The following is a 24257-nucleotide window of genomic DNA, read 5'->3' on the forward strand; positions in this document are numbered from 1 at the left end:
GGGGGGCGGTGGTGAGTGGGGTGAGATGGGGTGAGGGGAGACGATGAAAGTGGATGATGGAGGTGGATGATGGAGGGGGGTGATGGAGGGAGGTGATGGAGGGGGGTGATGGAGAGGTTGATCGGGGGGTCCGCCCCTCTCCGCCCGGCCCCGAGGAGGAGCCGGCGGGGCCCCGCGCCGTCCACGTGGCCGAGGGCGCGCTATATGAGCAGGCAGGAAGCGAAGGGGAGGGACGGGGTTCCCGGAGCGGCTCGGCGAGCAGCGCCGGCAGACAGACAAGACAGCGCGGCGGCAGCAGCAGCGACAGCAGCGACCGCTCGCCCGCCCGTCCCCTCCCCGGCCATGGGGCTCGGCCGCCCGCCCGCCCCCCGCGCCCCGCCGTGAGTACCGCGGGACCCCCTCCCTCCCTCCCCGCCGCCCTCCTCCCTCGCCTTCCTCCCCTCTTACCTGCAAATCCTCCGCTCCCCACTGCTGCAAAAGGCGCGGTGGGAGCCTCCCAGACTCCCCGCTCCTCGTTCGGCTGTTGTTGGTTTTTTTTTTTTAATTATGTCTATTATTTAGAAGCAGGGGTGGCCCCGGCGCTGGCGGAGCTCGCAGCATCGTCCGGCGGGTGCTCTGGAGCGGGGAGGCTTCGCCCCATCCAGCCGGGATTTCCCCGCTGGAGGGAGACAGAGGGGAGGCGGCGGGTGCCAGTGTGGGCTTTGGAGCAAGGGGCACCTTCGGGCCATGCTCGGAAGGCAACAGCAGCGGGGGATACCCCCTCTCCCTCCCCCCACCCCAGGCTGCCCTGCGGGGCACTCCTGCCCCACGACGCCGCCGGGTGGGAGCAGCGGGAGGGACCATCCCGGCAGTGTCTTGTACCCCGATTTCTCTTCTATTTTCTTTCATTCTGTTTTATTTTTTTTTCCTCCTGGATAGGCTGTGTGCCGAGCGAGGAAAGCCAGTGTTACTCCGTTAGAGAGCAAAAATCAGACTAGCTGTCTTAGGTATCCGTTCGCACCTCCCTCCTTGCAGAATTAATTTCCAGTGGAGTATAAATAACTAATCTTTGAGGTCAGCAGTTTGTTTCTATTGCACTTGATATATTTATCTCTTCAACAACCATACATCTCAGGTCCTTACTGTGGTTGCGTGTAGTCTTGGCATAAATGAAAACAAACTACTCGTTTGAGGCACACAAGATTTTTCAACTCTTTATAGCAGTTGGACTTGTATGTATCCAACACACTGGAATAATTAATCCATATAATTGTAAATCTGAATTATATATTTGCCCGCTGGGCACATATGTTAAAGGAAAAGCCTCCCTAATTATGGATCTTTCAGGGAGATTGGAAGGGTGACAAAGCCCTTGTAATCTTTTGGGTCAATTTTCATAAGCTCCAAAAGCTCTCTTTGAAAAGGAAATTAAATTTTGGTGTGCAAAAGGGACAGGAGATTCAAGGATATAAAAAGAAAAGTCTCTTATTCTACTTTGATCTTGTCCTCCGGAGTTCATTTACTTTGGTGCTCTTCAGTGACACAAGTTAAAATGAAGAGTCTTCTTTAACTGGAGTCTTCCTGCCTCTTGGCGTTTTGGAAGGTACTCAATTAGAAGCAAGTTCCTCCTGTATATTATTTACACAGCTTTAGCTGGAGGGGTGGCTCTGTGTGAAGCATCTGCTTGGAAATACTTAGATTGTTACATCCATAGCATTGTGCCATCCATGCCAGGCAGCACCTTCCGCAGCCTGTATGTTCACCCCTCCTCAATTTTTCCGTCTCCATCCAAAGCCAGCAGTGCTCTACCCACTGTTCACAATGCCTTGACAGAGCTGCTCTCGTGTTAGAAGAAGCTGGGGCTGGCCTTGTGTTCCCTTTCCTGCTTTTGGAAACGGCAGGATGGTTACCTGCAGGGCACATCTGTGCTTAAGGTCCTTTCTGAGCTCATCTGGGAACTGACAGTTTTTAATCTGTTTGAACATATGTTCGGGCCGTGGCCGGGGTGAGGGGGAAAATAGCTGTGTGTGAATAGAAAGGGTGAATTTGTTCATCAGTTAAAGGCACTTGTTTTCTTGATTATCCTGGAAACAACAAAACCCCACCATAGATCTATGGTGAACCTGGCACTTTGTTCCTCTGCCAGTTTCTCACTTCAGTTACTCTACTTTGTTGAGGCACAGGATATCAACCTCCTGCCACTGAAATGTTGCCCTACAGCAGCACCAAAGTCCCAGTCTATGGTCCTACCAAACTGGCTTTAAAGCTACCACTAAGTTTTTAAAGTACAGTTGTGCTAATATACATTTATTTTACCTTTCTGCTAGTAACATGTAAGAGCATAGTGTCTGAAAGGGCAAAAGAAGAGAAAAATCCAATTTCTTATACTTTTGGCTCACTCAGTGCACAGTCCGATTGTGCAGGAGAGGCACTGAGTTGCCCTGTTTGTATGAATTTTTCACACATCCCAGCCAGAAAGGAGCTTGCAGCCTTTTTTTGCAGTTTTTCTTTCAAACTTGATAATACTAATAATGGCAATGGCATCTCAATTGAAGAAGGTAGCTTTTAAAACTAAATATAGTTTAGTATCTGCTAATCAATTTGCTTTTTTGTTTATGTAAAACTGGAAGTAACTTGAGGGGAAATTAGGGTCATGCAGATGGCAGTTCCATCTTCTAAGTTATAAATACATCTTTTGTGTTAAGTGCATTGCAAATCCTGCTGTTAAATGATAGCAGAAATACATTTTTATTAGGATCATCTTTTAGAAGTATTTTCAAGAGCATGGTGAAGCAGAAATGTGCTTTTAAAAGCAAAGGAGTAAGAGCAAGCTCAGCTCCAGAGCATATTTCTAGTGCTGTTAATCCCACCACCTGGTGGAGCTTTTCATGGCTCTAGTGGAGGGAACTCTGAATAAGGATGCATTTTTTGTCTTTTTTCAACACTGTCACATGCCATTTGTAGAATGTCTTTAACTTTTTTCTTTCTCATACCAAACTTCAAGAATTTTTAATATCTTCTGTGTCTTCTTTACTTTACAGAAGGCAGCGTAGGACTACTGGTGTCTTATCTGAAGCAGCACTCCTTAATATATAAATGAACTGGTGAAGTGGGGGATAAAGTTTTCACCTAGGGAGTACTTCTTAAGTAGAAGAATTATTTTTAATAACCAGCCCTTTTTCCAGGATACTCTGATAAAACCTTTCAGTGCAAGCCCAGGTAGCTTGGTACCAGTCATTTTTATATTTTTATATAAATATTACTATAAAATAATCTAACATACTTTTATTTACTCTAAAATATTTGCTAAATGGCATCTGTATAATCAAGCTTGCACAAAGAGGAAAAGGCGCATTTTTAACTGATAAGAGATTGCTGGTATAGGTTGTTAAAACATGGGTGGGAATTCCAGTGAATAAGGTGAAGTGTCACAAACATACCTTTGCCTTTCTCTGACATGATCTTGCTTAACTGCGTCAAAGCCTGTTTGTCGTGTTTATGATGTGTCTCCTAACCAATAAACAGCAATCTAAGTCAGAGGTATGCAAACTAAAAATAAATTCTAGGGCTAATTATCAGCTTTTTGACCCACATAGATATTTCCTGTGAACTGTGACTAGTGCAAGAGAAGACACAAATTGCTGCTGTAAAGATTTGTATCACTCTTATTGCCATAGTGCCAGTGGCAGCAGACAGCTCCCGTCAGCCTCTCCAGCCCTGGCAGGCATGGTACACCTGGTCCCTCTGGTGGGAACAACAAATGCCTTTGCAACCCATCTAGAACAGGTCTGCATCCCTCTCTGGGCTAGTTTGGTGTTTGAGGATTGATTCATTGCCCAATAGGTATTTGCTCTGTATTGCCCAACAGGTATCTGCTCCAGGGAGCTGGGAATCCCCTACCAGGCTTCAGGGATCTTAGCTTCTTAACCATAGCTACTAAGTGCCATTTGAACTGCCCTGAACTATCTGCCCTTGTCTTCTGGAGCTAGTACAGAAGGATGTGAGTCTTTGACTGCTCATGTTGCACTTGAGACTCCAGAAAGGTGGATTTGATGTCTGGGGTATCTCCAGAGATGCCGAAAACATGTGTCTGACAACTGAATTGACCCTGAGGGAACTGTATTTGCTTTCTGGGCACTAATATTTAACTTATGAGGTAGATAACATTATCAATTTAAGTGGTCTCCATTTAGGATGTAAGTTGGTTAATTGTTCAAAGTTACCCCTTCACGTGACTCCTCTTATTCTGATAAGGGCTCTGCCACGCTGGCATTCATTCATAGCAGCCAGAGAGGAACTGCTGTCACGCTTTTGGTCTTTTTCCCACTCTTACTCCATCCTGCACTTCACACTGGTGCCAAGTGTCTCATGCTCTGCTTTGTAAGTAGCAAACTCAAGTCACTTTGTGGAAAATGTCCTACAAAGCTTGACGAGCTCCTGTACGTCAGGGCTGTGAAATAGCCGTGGATTGTGGAAAATGGGGGGCTTTGGGGGACAGGAAGCTCTTTTTAAAAGAAACGCCAAATAATATCAGTAGAATATGCTCTGAAGCATGAGTTAAGATTAGGGATGTCATCAATTGTAAAGACTGTAGTAATTGTTAAAATGTAATTCTGGGGGGAAAGGAGGGTGGAAAGTAATTCGTTCCTGGCTTTGCTGCTCTTTGAAGTGCTTATGATTAAGTTGCTTCATCTGGACTAACGTGCACATCCTTTCTGAGGGAGAACAAGGCTGGTGCCCTGTGTATGAAATGACAAAACCTTTGGTCAGAGAGGACTTGTATTATTTCAGGAAATCTGTTAATCTCTCAAACCACAGTGTTTCCATTGGCCGATCCCACGGCTATTTCTGTCAGACAGTCTCAAGGTATCTCAGAGTGCCAAAGATACAATGTAAATAGTTACAAATACTTGGAGTGTAGCTTTCCTGCTCTGAGGACGTAATCTCAATAAAGCCATTGTTTTTTTTTTCTTTTTTTTTGTAGTAGCTTTTCCGTCTCTGGAAGTCCTTTCTCTCAGCAGTAGTTTACAATGCAGGCTCAGTATTCTGTAGCTTTCCACCCCAAAGGCTTTGAGTGGAGGATGAGCAGTGAGAGACTAGTTGGAGCCCACAGCGTCCAACCACAAAATTTCCCGGCGCCTGACACAGGACTGCTGCTGCCATGGAGGTGACCTCACTTACTCTTGGTATCCCCAAAACTCCCCTGCAATGGATCACTCCTTATCCATCCCTTTAGAGGGTTGTTCTGCAGAGTAAAAATTGGCACAGTGACACTGAGGTATTAAATCTGACATTTTCCCAGGATCAGTGGATTTTTAGATTTTTTTTTTCCTTTTGTTTTTAGAGTTGCAGTACACCAACACAAAACAAAGGTTGTTCCTTTTAAAGGACACTACATTATTTCTGGAGGCTGGATCTTCGATCAATGACTTAATCTTACTTACCTGAAATACTATGTGTGCTGACGCATCACAGTGCTGTACCAGCTCAAAAAAGAAATCTAATTCTATCAAATCTGCCAGCTCAGTTAATATGACCCTGCCAGGGAAGCATAAGGCATCACCTCTAGGTTTTTTAGGTAGGAATCAGATTCCCACACTTCAGCTCAAATTCAAAGCATGCTGCATGTGGCCAGGTTCGGATATTTTTTTTTTTTTTTAAGGTACCTGCTTACATCCTGGCATGCAAAACCACAGATTAAATTGGAAGATGGCATCTGAATATTTGGGTTAAAACATAGCAGTTTGAGTCCTACAGGTGGTCCTTCAGGATTAGTCATCAAGCAGAGACCCGTGTTACTTCGCCCTGAGTCTTCTACAAACTCCTATGCAAAGAACATAGTATAGGGCTACCTGCAACTTGAATCGAGCTGAACTGACAGTGTTTGTCTCTTATGACACCCTAGAGTGCATCCAAAGCTGTTAGGGTGTGATAAGGACATCCAGGCTTATATCCTAAATTCCTTTAGTCTGTTGGGATATGGTGATGCCTTTTACATGACCTGCTTGGGCAGATATGCAGGCTGCAGCTGCATTAGTGAGAGACTTTAGCTGTCTACACTATTGCTTCGTGCATCTAATGATTTCTCTTACTAGAGTTTGACTTAAATCAGTTTGTGCAGATGATCTGATTTAGATTTTTTTGTGTGTGTGTGTGACAATGCTGATAAAAATACTGGTTTACATCAAATTGAAACAATCTTTAGTTAAATGAAGGTAGGTCAAGAAAATTATGGTTTTGATAAAGTGAGGCATTCTTGCTTTTTTGTTTACTTAATCTTAATTCCAGGTCTATTTCAAATTCTTAGGTAGTCAGAATTACTCATTTTAAAAGAACCAAGAAAGTTTACTTTCAGAAATATCAGAATGATTCTTCTGAGTTTGATGTGACCTGCAGCAACATAGTTTGCCAGCCAATGGCAATACTGATATTACACCTGAATTTGGGGTTTATTTCTTGTCTCTTTGAAGCTATTTTTGTATTGAAGTTATTATTCTTAGGAAGGTTCACCCTGCTTTTCAGGGGCAATTCTGTACATTTCAAGAAAGGATCTCTTCTACTCCTTTGTCTAATGCTTATTAGAAGAATTAGAATTTTTACTTCTTGATGTCTCTTCTCTTTCCCCCTCCTACATACTCCGCTTTTCCCCTTCAGTAAAATTTGCTTTTATCAAGAAGCAAATAGGATCAGTTCTCCTGTGGGTTCACTCTGCATCTTACAAATAGAGCTGCTGCTCTTCTCAAAGTTAGGCCTAATTCTAGCCTAAAAATTCTGCCTGAGAGGGGAAAGTGAACTTTTGCTTGCCCTGCATCCCATTAAAAAAAAGTTCAGCTTCAAACTTCAGCTACTAATGCTGAGGGCTACCTATTATATCTGGGTGATTAAGCAGTAGCACTGGTGGAAACATGAAACAGAAACACTAAGTGTGCAGGCAGGATATGGAGGCATGTACAGTTCAGCAGCTGAGAATGCAATAATCATTGCAATGAAATTATTTGAGTTATCACAGAATATCCTGAGTTGAAAGGGGCCCACAGTTTCATTGACTCCAACTCCTAGGTCTGCACAGGATAACCCCAATAATCACACCATGTGCTTGCCAATTTTATCCAAACACCTCTTGAACTCTGTCAGGCTTTGAGCCATGGCCACTTCCCTGGGAACCCTGTTTCAATGCTCAACCATCTTCTCAGTGAAGAACCTTTTCCTAATATCAAACCTAAACGTCCCCTGACACAGCTTCATGCCATTCCCTTGGGTCCTGTCACTGGTCACCATAGAGAAGAGATTAGTGTCTGCCTTCTCAGCTCTCTGCTCCAGTTTTTGCAGCTGTCAATGACAGCATTTCAGTTTCCTGGAGGTTTAGTTGAGCCTATAAAATCAATGAAAACTCCAGTAAAGATATAAATGTTGCCTTTTGACCAACAGCTTGATTTTGAATTGGAAAAGTAAAAGGGAATATTCAACTGCATGGAGAGAAGGGCTTTAGAGGTGGAATACTGGCTTTAGCGATTTACTCTCTGCCACTCCATTGAGTAATGCAGTCACCAGAGATGTGCAGAAGCATGGCTGATGCTACATAAGTCACCTATAATTCTGTTTTATTTACTACAATGCACAATCCTTGTAGCACTATGGTGATAACCTCAATTTGGTGCTTTTTCCATGTGACTGTTTGTGCACTGCTTTTACTTGCCTGGATCCTAAGACCTCACAGAGGAACGTAAAGTGTCATTGACTTGCTATGGCTGTCACAGCAGATTTTCTGTTAAAAAGTGTGCAAAAATAGATATGTAAAATTAAAAACTACTTCAGACCAGGAGTTACAGAGAAAAAGCCTATATGGTGTTAGCAGGATGTGTGAATAGCAACAGCTTCACAATTTTGTGATAAAACTATGGGGATGCTGGAGCAGAGCTGTCCTGTCATCTCAAATGGCCACTTCATTAGCTTGTTAGGACAGGTTCCCCTCCCTTGACCTGCTGGTCACAGATCTTTTGATGCATAGTTGGTTTTCTGGGCTGAAAGTGTGCTTTGCTGGGTCATGTTGAGCTTTTCATCAACCAAGTTCTCCTCAGGGCTCTCAATCCATTCTCCACCCAACCTGTATCTGCTGGGATTGCCCTGACCCAGGTGCAGGACCTGCTGCTTGGCCTTGTTGAGCTTCGTGAGGTCTGCAAGGGCTCACGTCTCAAGCCTGTCCAGGTCTCTCTGGATGTGTGCCGACTGCACCACATCAGTGCTCTCGCTGAGGGTGCACTCAATTACTCTGTCCATGTCACCAACAAAGATGTCAAACAGTACCCTGTGGATAAGGAATCCACAGCTGTCAAATCCATGTCTCTCTGGTTTAAAGACAAGGATGTTGTGTGAAACAGTGTGTCAAGTGCTTTGCACAAATCCATGTAGATGATGCCAATTGCTCTTCTATCATCCACTAACACTGTAAACCCATTGTAGGTTACCAGTTTTGTCAGGAACAATTTGACATAATGCTCAGCATTCAGACAGTTAAATACACCAACAAAAGAAAGTTGGGTGTAAATGCCCAGTTTTCTCCAAAAACACTGTAACTCTGCTCTGTAAAACAGCCAATGCTTCAAACAAAAATAACCTCAAGCAACTACATAACTGGTTGTGAGGTCAGAGCACCAAAGAGCAAAGGAGCAGGAGATGGATGCTGGCTGTTGGAAAAATACAAGGTTATTGAAAAACAGGAAAAGGTGATAGAGTAATTGCAGAAGTGGTTAAAATGTTTCCTAGTAGCAATGAAACAAAGGAGTTCAGAATAAGCTGATTCTCTGCAAGACCACAGTCTCCTGTCAATACTGAGTTAAGTATTGGCAGAAGATGTTGCTATGTAATTGCAATTCACTTTGGAATTTTTTTAATAGACGAAAAATGGAGGTTTGTATGGAAAAGAATCAATAGGTTAGAATTACTAATCCAGCTCCTTTGGAGGAGGATGTCTCTCTTTCATAGAGCACGAGAAGAAGAGGCTGCTCATTTCTTCCTCTGCTGTCGTCTGACCCACTGCTGCAGTAGGCGAGGGGCTTGTTGGCTGAGCTTTGTTTCTGCTCTCTTAGAAGGAGGACACACATTTTTCCTTTACCTGTAAAAGGTCTGAATGAATAATGCTCTTGTAGAATCATAGAGTCGTTGAGGTTGGAAAAGACCTAAGATCATCAAGTCCAACCATCAACCTAATCCCAACACCATGTCCTCAAGTGCCATATCTGCATGTTTATTTTGAACACTTCCAAGTGGTGACTCCACCACTTCTCTGGGCAGCCTGTTCCAATGCTTTACAACCCATTTAATGAAAAAAAAAAAAATGCCCTAATATCCAATCTAAACTTCCCCTGGTGCAGCTTGAGGCCATTCCCCCTCATCCTGTCACATGTTACTTGGGAGAAGAGACCAACCCCCACCAAACTACAACCTCCTTTCAGGGAATTGTAGAGAGAGATAAGTCTCCCCTCAGCCTCATTTTCTCCAGGATAAACACTCCCACCTCCCTCAGCTGCTCCTCTTGAGACTTGTGTTGCAGCCCCTTCACTAGCTATATAAAGCTTAAATTTTACCAGATTAAGGCAGAAGTGCTTTGTGCAGCTACTGTCTCTACTGTTTCTTGGAGAAAACCCCAAGGACAGTAGACCTTTGTCCCATTGGCTTAAAACACCCAAGTCCTTTCTGTGGTGACTTATCATCACACTAATTGAGAAACAAACGTAAGAAGTTTGCCCCATTTTCAAGTTATTATTTTGGAAAAAGGACAATTGTCCTGCGGGAATAAGCCAGACCAAGAGTTATATCTTAGTGCAGCAGAAAGCAATCCTTAGTTCCTCCTCAGGCAAGCTCTCAGGGACACACATCCCCAACTTTTCCTCTTTTGCCTGTGCTTGTGTGTGTGAATTTTTAAAAAAGCCTCACTCAAAATGTCTTTTCCCTGATTTATCATACCACGCACAAACTTACAGTGTCTGTATATTTCATGGGAAAAAAAAAAAAAAGAAACAGCACAGCTTTGTTTTGGAAAATGACTTTTCATTAAGGTGTAACTCTCCACCGAGGTTGTTCTCAGAGCCACTAACTACACTTTTGGCATGTCTCTGAATTTGTAAAATGATATTATGGGTCTGGCTGTTCTCTGCCATTTTGCACCTTTACTATCTTGCTTGGAAATTCACTGGCTCTGATACACAGAAGATATTGGTGTGTATCTTCGGTGAAGAGCTTCTCATGGAACAGACTAGAAGTGGAACAAGAACCCAAGGCAATTTGATGCACTTTCTATGGGAGTTTCAGGCTTGCCTGGCAGAGGTGCACACACCGAGGGTGGGATTATCAGGATGGCACGTAACCCTTCCCACTTTTGGAAAAAAAATCTGGCTCTACAAGACAGCTCTTCCACGGGGTGAAACTTAGTGCCATTGGAACTGGTGCCACCTGCTTCAGCGCTGCTGGCATCCTCCTCCCTTAAGTAGTGAGACGTGGCATCATCAGTGCCCAAGGGTCGAGGGTAAAACTGGGAGACATTGGCTTGTTTTGAAGAGCATTTCTCTCACAGTCCTTCATCTCTACAAAGGGAAGAGATCTAAATTTGCCTTTGCTACTTTTGTATCTCATCAGGTTATGTTTCTCAATTGTAGTTCTTGGAGACAGAAATTCTGCTATTAGGGCACTGACACTTTTCTGAATATTAAAAACCTTGCTTTTATAGCTGTCAGAATCAATCTTTCAGGTCTTCCCCTCCAGCTGCCATACTCTCTTGTGAGCTGATTGCTACTCCTGGGCAGGTACGTGGCAACACTATTTTGCCTGGCACCAACAATATTGACTTCTAAGGAAATTAAAGTATTTCTGCATCTTGAATCAAGTCCTGTGATTTGTTTATGATACTCTCTTCCATCAGAAATAAAGGCTGCATGACAGTTCCACCTTTCTCGAAGAGAGAATAGGGTCGTGCACAGTAACCTTGAGTATAGACTTGTCATATCTAGTGAGCTTATTAGGGCTTGATCTGCTCATTACCTGGAGACTATTGAAGGCAAGACCAAAGAATCTCATGGAGACAGCGTGGGCAGCATGATTCCCTCTGAGTCAGCACAGGCATGTTGCTCAGCACGTGTATTTGAATCCATTGCTGAAGCTGTCATCTGCTTACTGAGACTTACAAAGCTTGTGGCTTCTCATAATCTTAAAACACATGGCACTTGTATGAACAGGCTTGTGGTTTCTTTACATAAAGCCAATAGGACTTTTCCATCTGTATAGCAGAACCTTTCCTTAGAGCCATCAGTCATCATTGTCCAAAAGTCCAGCTCAAAGTGAATAAAGATAAAATTTTCTTTCTTATAAACTTACCCTGCCCTTCCCAAAGGAAATTCTTTCATAGATGTGTCAGCTCTTGCCAGTCCACTTTTAGCTCCTATAGAATTTCAACTTCCTGTCCAAAGTTGTTGGGACGTGAGATAGTTAACAAGACTTTTTTACTTCCACAAAGGCCATGGGATAAGGGATCCTTGTCAACAGTACATGGTGAAAGATTTCAGACCTGATGAGCAATCTTTAAGGCATTCAGCAGGCACCAGGAGAGTGTCTTGGTTGTTGGTAGAGTTGAAATTGTTTTGGGTTTTTTTCCGGAAGGTGCAGAACAAAGCCACAGCACTGGCATCTTGCATTAAAGGTGTCCTTCAGCCTGCTCAATGGGCTATTTTAGGAGGCATAGGTGATGTAAACATTATAGCAGAGAGACTAAAACACTTGTCGTTTCACCCCAGTCAGCAACCAAGTACCAGGCAGCCAGTCACTCACTCCCCCACTGGATCGGGGAGAGAACTGGAAGGGTAAAAGCTGGAAAACCCGTGAGTTGAGACAAAGACAACACGAAAGATAAAGTAAAAGCTGTGCATGCAAGCAAAACAAAACAAGGAATTAATTCACTGCTTCCCACGAGCAAGTAGGTATTCAACCATCTCCAGGAGAGCACACCCCGTCACATGTAACAGGGACTTGGCAAGAAAATGTCATCACTTCAACTGTTCCCCACTTCCTCCTTCTTCCCCCTATTTTATATACTTGAGCATATTATATAGTCTGGAGTACCCCTTTGTTTAGTTTAGGTCACTCTCCTGGCTGCACCTCCTCCAAAACTCCCACACCTTCCCAGTCTCCTTGCCATTCTGGCAGTGCAAAAAGCAGAAAAAGCCTTGGAGAGCCCTGCTCAGCAATGACAGAAACATCTCTATATTATCAACACTGTGTTCAGCACTAATCCAAAACATAGCCCATACTAGCCCAAAACAGCACATCACTCCACACCTAATGAAAATAGTATTTATGCAGGCTCATGCTATCCTTCTCAGTAGGTAACTTCATAGTTCTCCATCACTTGTGAGATTTTTATCTTGATCTAAGTAGGATGGAGATTTGTAACTTGGCCTCTTTCACCAGGATTCTTCAGGTGCACACTCAAAGCTGTATATTAAGCAGGGATGTACCACAGGCATTGTGAATGGCGGAAGTTATATCCTTTTGGTTTAGTTGCACAGACATGCACAGTTTCATTAAGGTTTTTGCTCTTTGGCTTTTGATCTTAATTAAAAATAAGCAAGGTGCCCACTGGCATGGTTATCTTTTCATTGCCTGACCTATCAGAGGAAACAATGTCAGGGAAATGACACAAGTAACTTTCAGATGACATTGCATTAATTCGTAACAATGCTGGAATTCCCATTGAAATGCTTCCTAAGGATGTTACAGGCATCTGGCAAAAGCTCTGCTCATGTTTTCCTTCAATATATGCCCAAAACCAGATGCTGTAAATTGGAGTAATTAAATATGTTGGTTTCTATAGTTCATTTCATGGTTAAGGGATCAGGAGGCATCTTTAAACACATCTTTGCTCTGCTTGTGTAATTCGAAGGTGGCTTTTTTTTTTTTCTGGGGGGAGGTGTTTGGGTTTTTTTGGTTTTTTTGGTTGGGTTTTTTTTTTTTTCAGTTGCAAGGCTTATTTAATCACTCCATAGGCAAAAGTATTTTGTAATGCTGAACATCTTCTTTTGGGTGTTCACAGCAGCACATTCTTTGCTACTCAGCTCAGAGTGTTTTAGACAGAATGGGAGAGGGACATGAAGGAGAAATGCTTTGTACTTAGCAGAATTAGAATAAGCCTCCAAGCACATGGTTTGTGCTTAATTCCAAGTGCTTGAATCTGATCTTACTCCTACAAATCTCTAAAGGGATTATTCCTGATTTACACCGTGCTGAATGAAATCAGAATCTGGCCCTGAAAGCCTCTTTGTACTTCAGACATTGTCTCGAGGCAGCTGACCTGCAAATATGGAAAGGAAACCTGAGTTCCCATGGGTTAATTGCTTAAAATTATCAAGCTAAGTCGACAACAGTTTGTTTAGCAGCGTTTATTTCAAACTAAAGCCTGTTCAGGAAATTGTATCACAAAAATTCAGGCTAGAACCCATTTACCTCTATTGTAGTAATAGAAGATGGTACTCAGAGGACCCTCTTTGGTGCAACACAGTGCTGTTTATTTGCATAGTACCTTTCATTTGAGGATATTAAATAATTATTTCATTGCAACTTTGGAAGCTGTTCAGCCAGACAAATCTCTTTAATGACCTACAGTGATTCTTGTTGCTAGCAGTGAAGCAAAAATAAGTTATTACATTGGGTCTCTGGTCATGAGTGCCATCTGTAAGAAGAGGTCTGAAACCTAGAACAGTGTGAAGCTGCTAGCTGAAAATACTGGGGTTTCTGTAATAAAGGCTATGGCATACTTAGCTGTTGAGAAGAAAATTGATTTTTATTAGCAGAAGTTGAGTTAATGTTCACTGAAGCAGGTACCAAAAACAAATGTACAGTTTTGGAGTGGGAAAGCACGGGTAGCCTTTAACTCATTATGGCAACTCCTTTACAAACCCAAATTGATATACTTTTAGTTCATGTTTTGATTGTCTACATCCTAATTTTTAAGTCTGTGTTTATATTGTACTTGTCTGTATCATGATAAAAGGAAAGTTGAGAACACCTTTTCATAGGGCTGCTCTAGAGGAAACTGGTATGTTATTGTATGCCTGTGCATATTCTCAAATGAACAAGTCGCATTTGTCATTGCTGCAAAGCACATTTTTGGTAGAGTGACACATTTGCACAGTGTTTGAACTAACTAAATGCAGCCATGTAGTGGGAGCAAGACGCATGGCCTCATGCAATGGCCTGCCTATTCACTTTTAAAATTTTATTCTTGAATTCTACTATCAGCTTTGATTTCCCAATAACTGTCTCTTTGCCATGTCAGTTTGAGATGCTCCAAGCTTTAAACTACAGTAGTGGTTTATGGACCTGTGTTTACTGATACTGAATTCTGGGACACTTGTTAAGAAGGCACAATAGAGAAAGATTTTGCTCACACTGGTTCAGCTCTCCCATGCAAACATTGGCTCCTGCTGTGGAGCTGAGCAACTCTGGAGCTTTTCCTGGCTGAAAGTGTGGTTATGACGTTAAATATATTGAACCAAATTTGACATGCATATGGTCATATGGAAAATCCCCTAATTTTATTTACAATGAGTGAGAAAGTCTTACTTCAACAAAGGTGTAATTTGGCTTTATTGCTAGTTACTCCAAGCTGTTAGCCATGGTTAATGTAAGCCCAGCCTGTCTTTCAGCAGAGACTGGAGGAGGTAATGACTGCATTCCTGGAGATGAGACTTCATTAATTCAATCTGAAATATCTGGTGAGCGATGCTCTGAGGAGTTTGCATTAAAATAAAAAACCCAGTTTGCTTTGTGTCTATAGTTTGTATAAGAAAAGCAGAAAACTGTAGTGAGCTTTCTGTATTTTTCTGTTTTCCTCAAAATAAATATCATCATCATCTCAGGTCCACACCTCTTTACTTTTCTGTTTGCCTGATATAAACCAGACTAAGTGCCACGTAAGCAAATATGTGATTTACTGGGGGAATGAGTCTTCCTGGTTAACCCCACACTGCTCAGCAAAGCTCTGCCCTCCTTCAATCTCTCCTCTGTGGCAACATGTGCATCAGCCTGGGTCCCCTTCATCAAAAAAGTGTGATACTGGAGATACCTTTGGAGCTTTTGCCATTTGATTGAATCAAATTGCATTGAATTGAATCAAAATTCTCTCCATTTATATCTCTACCATAGGGTAAGAGACATTTTTCCTTATTTGTCTTTGCTCTCAGCTGATCCCACTAAGTCTGTTGCCGCAGCAGATGTAGAAGTGGAGAAACTTTCAGATACACCACATACCAGATACACAATATACTGCCTTGCTGAACTGGTTAATGTCGTTTAGCTGACACTTCTGCAGTGTAGGAAAAGCTGCATATTATTGGCCAAGAACTTTGTAATTTTCTGGTATTTCTAAAACGGATGCCAGCACTTGGAAGTATTGAGTAATTTTTAATTGAAGGGATATGATCAGTAGGTGATCAGTTTCTGAAGTGCCTTGGATGTATGTTGTGTTGTCGATGAAGATGTTGAGTAATTCAATTCGTTTTCACAGATCTAAATTAACTAAAATGAGAATGTAATTTGGCCTGAAGTTTTAGTTTGATGCTCTTAACTATTAAACTAGGTTCACTAGTTCACTTAATTATTAAACTGAGGATACTGCATTTTCCAGTATCCTTAAAATAACCAGCCACCACAAATCAGACTATTTAATTCTTTCCTCTCCCTGCAGCTTTTACCAAATTTGCTGTGGCCAGGATTTCACTGCATTTTGCCTGGATGAGCAGTGTTACTCCCTCAGGTGTTGTATTTACTGCTCCTCTAACATACAAACATTGTACTCTGCCTCTGACCTTGGGGACAGGCTGTCAGGGAAGAAGAATCATAGAACCACAGAATGATTTGTATTGGAAAGGACCTTTAGAAGTCATCTAGTCCAACCCTTCTGCAACGTGCAGGGACACCTTCCACTAGATCAGTTTGTTCAGAGCCCTGTCCAACCTGCCCTTGAGTGTTTCCAGGTATGGAGCATCCACCACTGTTCTGGGCAGCCTTTTGTGGTGATGCTGTCTCACTAGTGGGAGTTACTGGGCAGAAGAATCCCTCCATAAATCCATGTTGGTTACAAAGCTCATAGCTTGCATTGCTGCAGGCTACCTGGGCCGTACTGCTAGTGGGTACCTGCAGCAGCAGTGTTTGTTGCCAGGCTTGTAGCTGCTGCACTTAATTACCGTAAAATGAAGATTGATTTGCGGTATCACAGCAAAATTAATCCTCCCTCTTCCTGAAATTATCATTACACAGTGTTTTTGCTGAAGTCTAATCAGGCATGGTGATGTACAGTGCTAAAACTCGAACCCAAAAGTGCTGCCATGTATCTGATGTATCAAGGGGTGTTTTGAAGGACTGAGGGTTACTAGAGGAAGTGACTGGAACTGGCTGATAAAAAAAAGCACTCAAACAACCTTGAAAATGCTTTGATCTGAAGTTGAGTATCTGTGCACCAAGGGGGGAATGTGTTTTTCAGAGGAGGACACAGTCTGCATGTAAGTAGAGGTGTTCTATTTGATGTGCCGAGATCAAGGTGTCAGAGTCTTTAGCTGCTCATCTGGCCACCTTATCTTGTGTTTTTCCTCATAATTTTTCCCTTGTGTTTTAGAATCATTTTTCTCTGCTTGTACTGTGAAACATTCTTATGCAAATCTCCTGCAACTAAAGCAAACTGTTTGTAGCACAGCAAGAGCAAAGAGGTGCCAGAGTTTTGGTTCTGCATAAAAACACATCACTTACTTCCTTTTTCTTTTCTCCCCAAACTTTCTATTAAAGGAGCAGAACTTTAATGAAAGATTTCATGGAGAAAACAAAACAAAGCAAAAGAAAACAAATTCTTTATCCTCTAGATTGTTCCCAAATCCCTGAATGAAAAATTATTTACAGATTAAAGCCCTTACGGTTTCCTTTGTCATTGCAAAACAACTAATGAGCAGAACTTAAAAAGCTCTGGTATCTCCTGGTTTGGATCATCGGCCTCCTTCACAACAACAAACAACCACGGCAGCACTTTTTCATGGTACCAGATGACTAAATTTCATAGCAAATTCTCCCCCAATTTAATGCTGCTAATGACTATGCAAATGAGACTTATAAAGCAAACACAAGTTTGAAATCTCAGTTTCAGTATCGGAGCTTAACCAATCTGTACAGGAAGAGGCTGTTGGTAATGGAATCATCAGTTTAAAATTGTCAAGTTTTCAAGTTTTTATTGCAATTTCCCCAAAGCCATGCAATCCACAGCAGACCCAAGAATAATTTGCAGGAATCAGGTTCTTGCTCTAAATGGGGATAAGTGTCATGCTCTGAGCACTGGCACATGATGAACAAGCCAGTGGTCTCTCTCTCAGCAAGAGGTGAGTCACTTGGGTGATTCCTGTTTTAAACGGCAGAACTGGATTCATGCTTCAATCAGCCTCAGACACCCAAAGAGGAATAAACTTCAGGTTAAAACCTCGTGTTTTGTGTCATTACCTTCTTTTCCTTTTTACCCTTGCAGTGACAGTGTGTCAGTGGATAACAATGGGAAGGGGAGCTATGCTACATGTGGGAATAATAAAAACTAGCATGGTCTGCACTGCGAGTTTCCAAACTGCAACAAGAAAAATGGTAGCACTTCTCTTGCCTTCTAATGTACAGGAAAGAAAAGTAGAGGCAGGTTTAGATTGAGCATTTGGATAAGCTGAGCCCTATACAATATACCTCTTGGAGCAGATGATGAGATATAAATATATATGCACAACCTATCTATCAACCTGTCCTCAATCAAGGAAAAACACTTCTGGCTGACTGAAGTCTGTTATTCATGAAATATTCAGAATAGGTCTGTAACAGCCTACTGACAGAAGCCTGAGTCACTAACCTCCCAACTGCACTTCCCAACCACATCTGGTGGCACTTGGCCCCTCTACCTGCAACACTGCTATAGCCAGTGCTTTGAAAGGTTGGATTTCAGTGGCAGTATTGATCTGAGTTTATTCTTAACTATTGTAGTTGCAGGCTGAGAACTGGTGGCTTACAGTTTCAGGGAAACAAGATAACATTTATTTTATCTTTCTTCCAACAAAGGTCTGTGATATGATCTCTGAGTCCAGCCTTTGAAGGGCTCCTGTTTGTAGAGATTAGGTAAATAGAGACTGCTTACTTTTAAAGTAAGCAAAAGAGGATAGACTTTGGTTAGGACACTATATTGAAGATGGGGTTTCATTTCTATCTCTGCCAGAGAAGATCTGTGAATTCCACTTTGGTATGGTTTTGTAAGCTGTAGTCTGTACCTGCTATTTTACACCTCTTTAAGAGCTTCTCTAGTTTTAGTTAATATTTCTTTTCTATAATTTTTTTAATGTGCTATCACACTAAAAATTTTTGGAACAGTGGGATGAGTTAGTACAGTACCACATAGATACAATACCAAAATATTGACAGTCCTTAGGCATCTATCCTTGAAGAACTGAAAGGCAGAAAGCTTATTTTTGTGGAGAAGTCACAGATGCCAAAAGTTTAAACTAATGAAGACGCATAGGGAACCTTTGGATTTGCAGTATAAGAAGATTCTGGTAGGATAAATAATACTATGGGCTCCATTTTTCTCTCTTTAAGGGTTCTCCATATCCCACGTTGTGCAAACATGACTGATGAGATATTAAAATGTGTCAGAGCAATATTCCTGCAGACTCCACTGTTTTGGATGGGGAAAGGAGAGTTTAATGTTTACTTGATCCTAAATATACCTATTTATAAAATAAAACATGCTTTCTTTTGCTGGACAGGTAGTTTATGATGCTGAGCTCCCAATATCTGAGAACCTTAACTACCTGGTTTTGGTTTTGTAAGCTACGACCCTGTAGCCTTTAATTTACTGGATGAGAAAAATGGATGTGGCTCATTTACTGTGAGGGTGGAGAGGCACTGAAACAGCTTGCCCAGAGAAGCTGTGGATGTCCCATGGCTGAAAGAGTTCAAGGTCAGGTTAAATGGGGCAGGTAGATTAAATGTTCCAACTTTCTTTCCTTTTCAAAAGAAGGGGATAGGCAGAAGTGACAGTTCGCTCCTTTCCTTAACTAACTTAATCCCTGGAAGTGTTCAAGGCCAGGTTGGATGGGGCTCTGAGCAACCTGGTCTAGTGGAAAGTGGCCCTGCCCATGGCAGGGGGTTGGAACAAGATCTCTAAGGTCCCTTCCACCCCAAGCCATTCTATGACTAATAGCTCTTGACAGGTAGGAAACATGGTTGCAAATGATGGTATAGGTGTCCCTCAACAAGATTTGCCATCAGCTGTTCAAGGATTTAGAACATTGCTGTAGAGGGTATGAAAGTGAGACGCTGCTTGCTGCCTGCCCTGAAAGCAGAGGTGAAATCCAGCCACGATGACCCTTGAGCAGATAAGGCTGCATGGATGCAGGAATAAGTTAGCCCAGGTGCAGAGTACTGCCCCATGGGACTGTAGTTTGGAGAGGTGCCAGGCCCAAAGTAGCTGCAAAGGTGTCAGCCTTTCAAGCAGAAAACCTTGGTGGCAGGAGGAATTACTGCTGCCCAGGCAGCTCTGTGATCCGAGGTGCTGTATGGGCAGCAACTACTCAGAGGTGTTATTCTCATACTGCACTTGATATCCACCACTACAGAACTTATCTTTGCTCCTCTGGTAGGATGAAGCCTGTAACAGTGTTATCTCTGTCTCCTCTTGGTCACAGTGCTGGCAAGGAGGGTTGAAATGTGGCTATTGCCCCCGTGCCACGGAAGGTGGTTTAAGGTTTGCAGGGCTTCCTGATTGTCGCAGCTACAGTACATTTTGTCCCCAGACATGTCTTTATTCTTAATTTCTGTGGCTTTTCAGGCAAGGAGGCTCTGAGCACTGTCATCCTGGGTGTCCTGGGTCAGCGGTGAGGACAAAAAGGGGCAAGGGAAAACTGTTAAGTGGAGCCAGTGCTCAGAGGAGCCAAGAAAAAAAACAACTGGGAAAGAAGCCTGGCTTCTGGGACTCATTTCCTTAGGAAGCACAGTGAAAAGCAAAAACATGTGAGATGACTAAGATATGAAGGAAAACCACTCTCATATTTGGCAACAAGACCTTCCTTTCAGCTCTGAGTGCAGGGCTCGGTTTCTCCGTCTCGCTCTGGGGCTAATACACGTGTGGCTCTCATGGACAAGACTTCCACTCCCTCTGCCCCCTCTCCATACTACTGGCTGACAGAGCCATTGGCAGAATCGATATTGGGAACAGTACATTGCTGTGCCATAAGTTAAAAACAACCTTGCAGAAGGGAGTCGCTGAGGGAATTGGATCTTCATTTTCTTTTAAGAATACACCAGTTTCTTTTAATTGGGAGAAACTTAGAAAATGAAATGAGTGCATGGAGGACAGGCATGGTGTGAGGTGGAAGCAGTTTGTGTTCCTTCTGGAACAGGGAGTGTTTTCCTATGCTGAGAACTTTCTTACGGTGGAGGATATTGATGTGGGATGCATCTGACAGAGTGCAAGCATCTGCAATGTATGTGCTGCTGTCAGAGCTGTAATCTGTCCTCTTTTTATAGGTCACAAAGAGAAATAGGTACTTGAACATGTGATTTGTCTCGTTTTAGAGGAAACACTGAAAAAATGGGTTTTGGAGGTGGGACTTCCTCTCTGTTGACAGTTAAAGAAGCCTTAGTGACTTGCTCAGTTCTTGAGGTGTGATGTTAGATCAGATGGGTCCTGCCTGAGCAGGGCTTGGAGTGAGATCCTGTTAACCTCTTATCTAAGTATGCAAGTGCCAAAGGGCAGAGGCTGGGGTGTCTAACTGAAGGAGATAATACTGGTTCTCTGGTTATCTTCTGCTGTGGAGAATTGAAGCACCAAGGCTGTGTCCATCAGATAAGCTGATGGGAGACTTTCAGAGCCCAAACAGCACTGAGTTGTTTGTACCTTACTGAAAGTCAGTGAGCACTGTGCCTGCCCACTTCTTTTATGTCATTAAGAATAACTAACTAACCAACTAACTATTTGTAATCTTTTGAAAAATATCCAGCACATAGGTTTTGTCCCTTTTAGATGAATATGAAAGAGATGGGAAAGCTTCCTTATGGTTCAAAATTAACAAGATCTGCTCCTCTTTCTGTAGGGAGGGAAATAAAAGTCTTACTGGCCTGATTGACTCAGATCTGTCCTACAGAACCCAGGACCTAGACTCCTTTTCAAAAACCTTAATACATAAAAACAGACTCAAACCCCAAATAATCAGTCATGCTAAGATCCATGGCTTAGCTGAAAACTATTTGAAGTCTTCCTGCTGTGTACATCCCATGTACACTGTCATGGATGAGAAGTCCAGACTGACCCAATCCGAAGTGCCCACACATGCAATGAGTGAATCCTTTTGCAAAGTGTTTGTTTTCCACGTGAGAAAACAGCTTCCTCAAGTATTTAATACGTGGCCTTGTCTGATTAAAAGGATGCTGTGAGCCCTCTGTCACAGGGCAAAAGTTAGGTTTCTTTTTTCTCAAATGAAAGAATAACAACACCCAAGTTTCAGTGAAGCGTTGATGTTTTGTCAAAGTCTAATTGACCCTGAAGCTTGCCACTGTGCTGTAGTTTTGAGTAAACCAGGAGAGCAGGGTTTCTGATACACCAGATACTGTGTCTCATTCTTTGGGCTGTAATACTGCCTCCATAAGGTTAAGGAGGAAGCGGCTTTTCCTATCTTAAAGAGCCTTTTATAACTTTCTAGTGGTCTTTTGAACACCAACTGCTGGTGATAACCTGGGGATGGAATTTCTCCTGTACAGCCATCTGAGCAGCTGTAATTTCTGTGGCAATTTCCCTTTGTTCACACTGTTCTGATGATCTGTAGCAGGGGTTTCATTAGTTCTTTTTTCATCAGGATAGCTCTGCTGTGCATGCAAGTCAATGTTGAAATTATAACACATTTGTCTTTGATAGCCCATTGCTCTTACACGTGTTCACTGTCATTGCAAAAAAGTTCTTTTGTTGGCTTTTCTGAGGAAGGGATGACAGTATGCAGAAGTGAAGTTTGTTTAGTAGAGAAACATAATTTCTGTTCTCCGTTAACAGCTAAATATGTAAAAGAATAAAGTAAAAATATTGGTTTATTTACAGAGAAGTAAAAGGACTGCTGCCTTACAAATGCAGCTGTGGGATGTGAAAACATGATTCCTGTTCAGAAGATTTTGGATTGTAATTCTGCATCACACCTCTGGCTCTCAACACTCTACTGTGTGTCTCTCTGTGTGTTCAGCTCATAATATTTTGATTATTTGTGACTAGCTGGGCAGCTATAGCCTTAGATGTGATGCGATCTAAAATCCCCTGAGACACTGAAATACTCAAAGACAAGGAAAGATGTTGCTAAACAGCACATGATATAACTGGAAAGTCTGACCACAGAAAGCCCAGATGTCTGCTAGAGGTACTATTTTCTAAATTAGTAATTTTAGACATTTAAGGAACTATGGTAAAAAGAAACAAAACTAAATTGCAGGCAGTTCTTTTGAGGTCTAATGTGACTTATGGATGATCCTTAGACTTTCAAAGTTCAGATGCTTACAGAAAAACAAACAAGCAAAGAAACCCCTACTGTATGCCATTTTAGCAAGTTGATTATTTTATCCTTTCTTTTTTTTTTTAATTTTGGAAGCTTTTAAATCACAAGTTGCATTTCAGGTTGCTGGGAATGCTAAGTCTGCTTCACAGTGATGCTTTCTTTGTTTCCAAGGTTTGTGCTTAGCCATTTATGAATATTTGATTTTGCACACCCCCCCAAATTACCATCTGCCCACGTGCAGCTTTGCTCTGGGATGGCTCTCTGGTGCCCCGACTGCCGTTTCTCAATACCAGACCTCAGCACAACTTCCCAGCATGAAGCGTTTGCCCTGTAGTTCTGTTCTTGCTTTGTTATATTCCACTTTTTTTAAACCTTTTTTCTCCCTCTGGCCTGCTGCTGCTGACCTTGCTGAACCTCTGTCCTGATATGTATCTTGCGCTACCCTGAAATGTCATGCACAGGAAGCATCTGGCTGTTCCCCTGCTGTGTGGAGCATCTTTCAGGGGATTATCTCTGTTTCATTCTGCTTCATTCTGGCACAAAGCCCTGTAAAAATCATTTGACTAACCTAAGCTCTCTGCACATGCAGATCACCCATCTCTTGTCACTCTTGAGACACAAGTGATTCCTGAGTTGTCGTGCTGCTCAGAGCTGGCTGCCTTGGGGACGTGAGCGTTTGTCAGGTGTGCTTTTCCCCCTTCTCATTGCTTTATCATTCATATGCCCTAGAAAAAGAAGTGCAAGCTGCTAGGAGAAGGTGAACCAAAATGTGCTCAACTGGAACTGGAGTGTGTGATGGAGATTTTTAAACATCCACCGGAAGTATTCGTGGAAGGAAGTAAGGGGTGGGGTGTATTTCTCCTAAGCTTCTGGGTTCTGCATTAGCAGGTTTTCTATTGAGACAGAAGTTAGCTTTGGTTTTGCAGGTGCAAGAGAAAACAAGTGTCTATGGCTTCCTTCCGATTTTACATTGGCTTTTCCTTTTTTCAAAAAAAAAAAAAAAAAAAAAATTGGCGCAAGTGCTCTGCACAGCCCTGGCAGGTACCCAGCCCCCTGCATGTTCCTTTGTTGAGACAACAATAAATTCAGGCAAAGGAGAACAGCTTAATGGTCTGTAGTAATCATCTGTCCAAAATCCTAGCTAATATCCTCATCTCTTCAACCTGTATAGCTCCTGCGTTTGCCTCCTTTCCCCCTAAAGGGGTCCTAGTTATGCCTTGTTGTGTGTTTGAGGCCAGGTTGGATGAGGCTGGTCTAGTGGAAGGTGTCCCTGCTCGTGGCAGGAGAGTTGGAACTAAGTGATCTTAAAGTTCCTTCTAACCCAAACTGTTCTGTGACTCTATGTCAAGAGTAGGGCAGGTGATGTTGGTGCATCAAGAAGTGTCTGGGACTCCTGGGATTCCCACATCACTGGTGAAGTATTTGCCTTACATGTCCCCTTTAGGAAAATCAGGAGAGCCTTCCATTGGGATGTAGTACCATTTCCAGTGTAAAAAATAATTACTCAGTTCCAGACAAATGGGTTTTAGTTTGACGTTGATGCTGCAGGTTTTAGTATTGTGCATTATTGCCGTGTTGATAAGATTAATGATATTGTCATGATCATCCTAATGGTGTTTCACCAAAATGCCTCCTTTTCAGGCTGGGTAGAAATGTGGGAATCTCTCCCTTTACATTTTAAGGGTTTTTTTT

The 24257-nt window shown here is 42.5% G+C and overlaps 1 protein-coding gene across 1 annotated transcript in view; it reads left to right on the plus strand.

Annotated features, from left to right (window-relative positions):
* The first annotated feature begins 235 nt into the window (after positions 1-235).
* ST3GAL1 (ST3 beta-galactoside alpha-2,3-sialyltransferase 1) overlaps positions 236-24257 on the plus strand; it is a 76439-nt gene continuing 52417 nt past the window's right edge. Inside the window, exon 1 of the mRNA XM_064644339.1 lies at positions 236-380. The gene's annotated coding sequence lies outside the window, so the exon portion shown is untranslated. The remainder of the gene's footprint in view (positions 381-24257) is intronic.

Source organism: Pseudopipra pipra, chromosome 1 (assembly GCF_036250125.1).
Source record: "Pseudopipra pipra isolate bDixPip1 chromosome 1, bDixPip1.hap1, whole genome shotgun sequence".
Classification (NCBI taxonomy): Eukaryota; Metazoa; Chordata; class Aves; order Passeriformes; family Pipridae; genus Pseudopipra; species Pseudopipra pipra.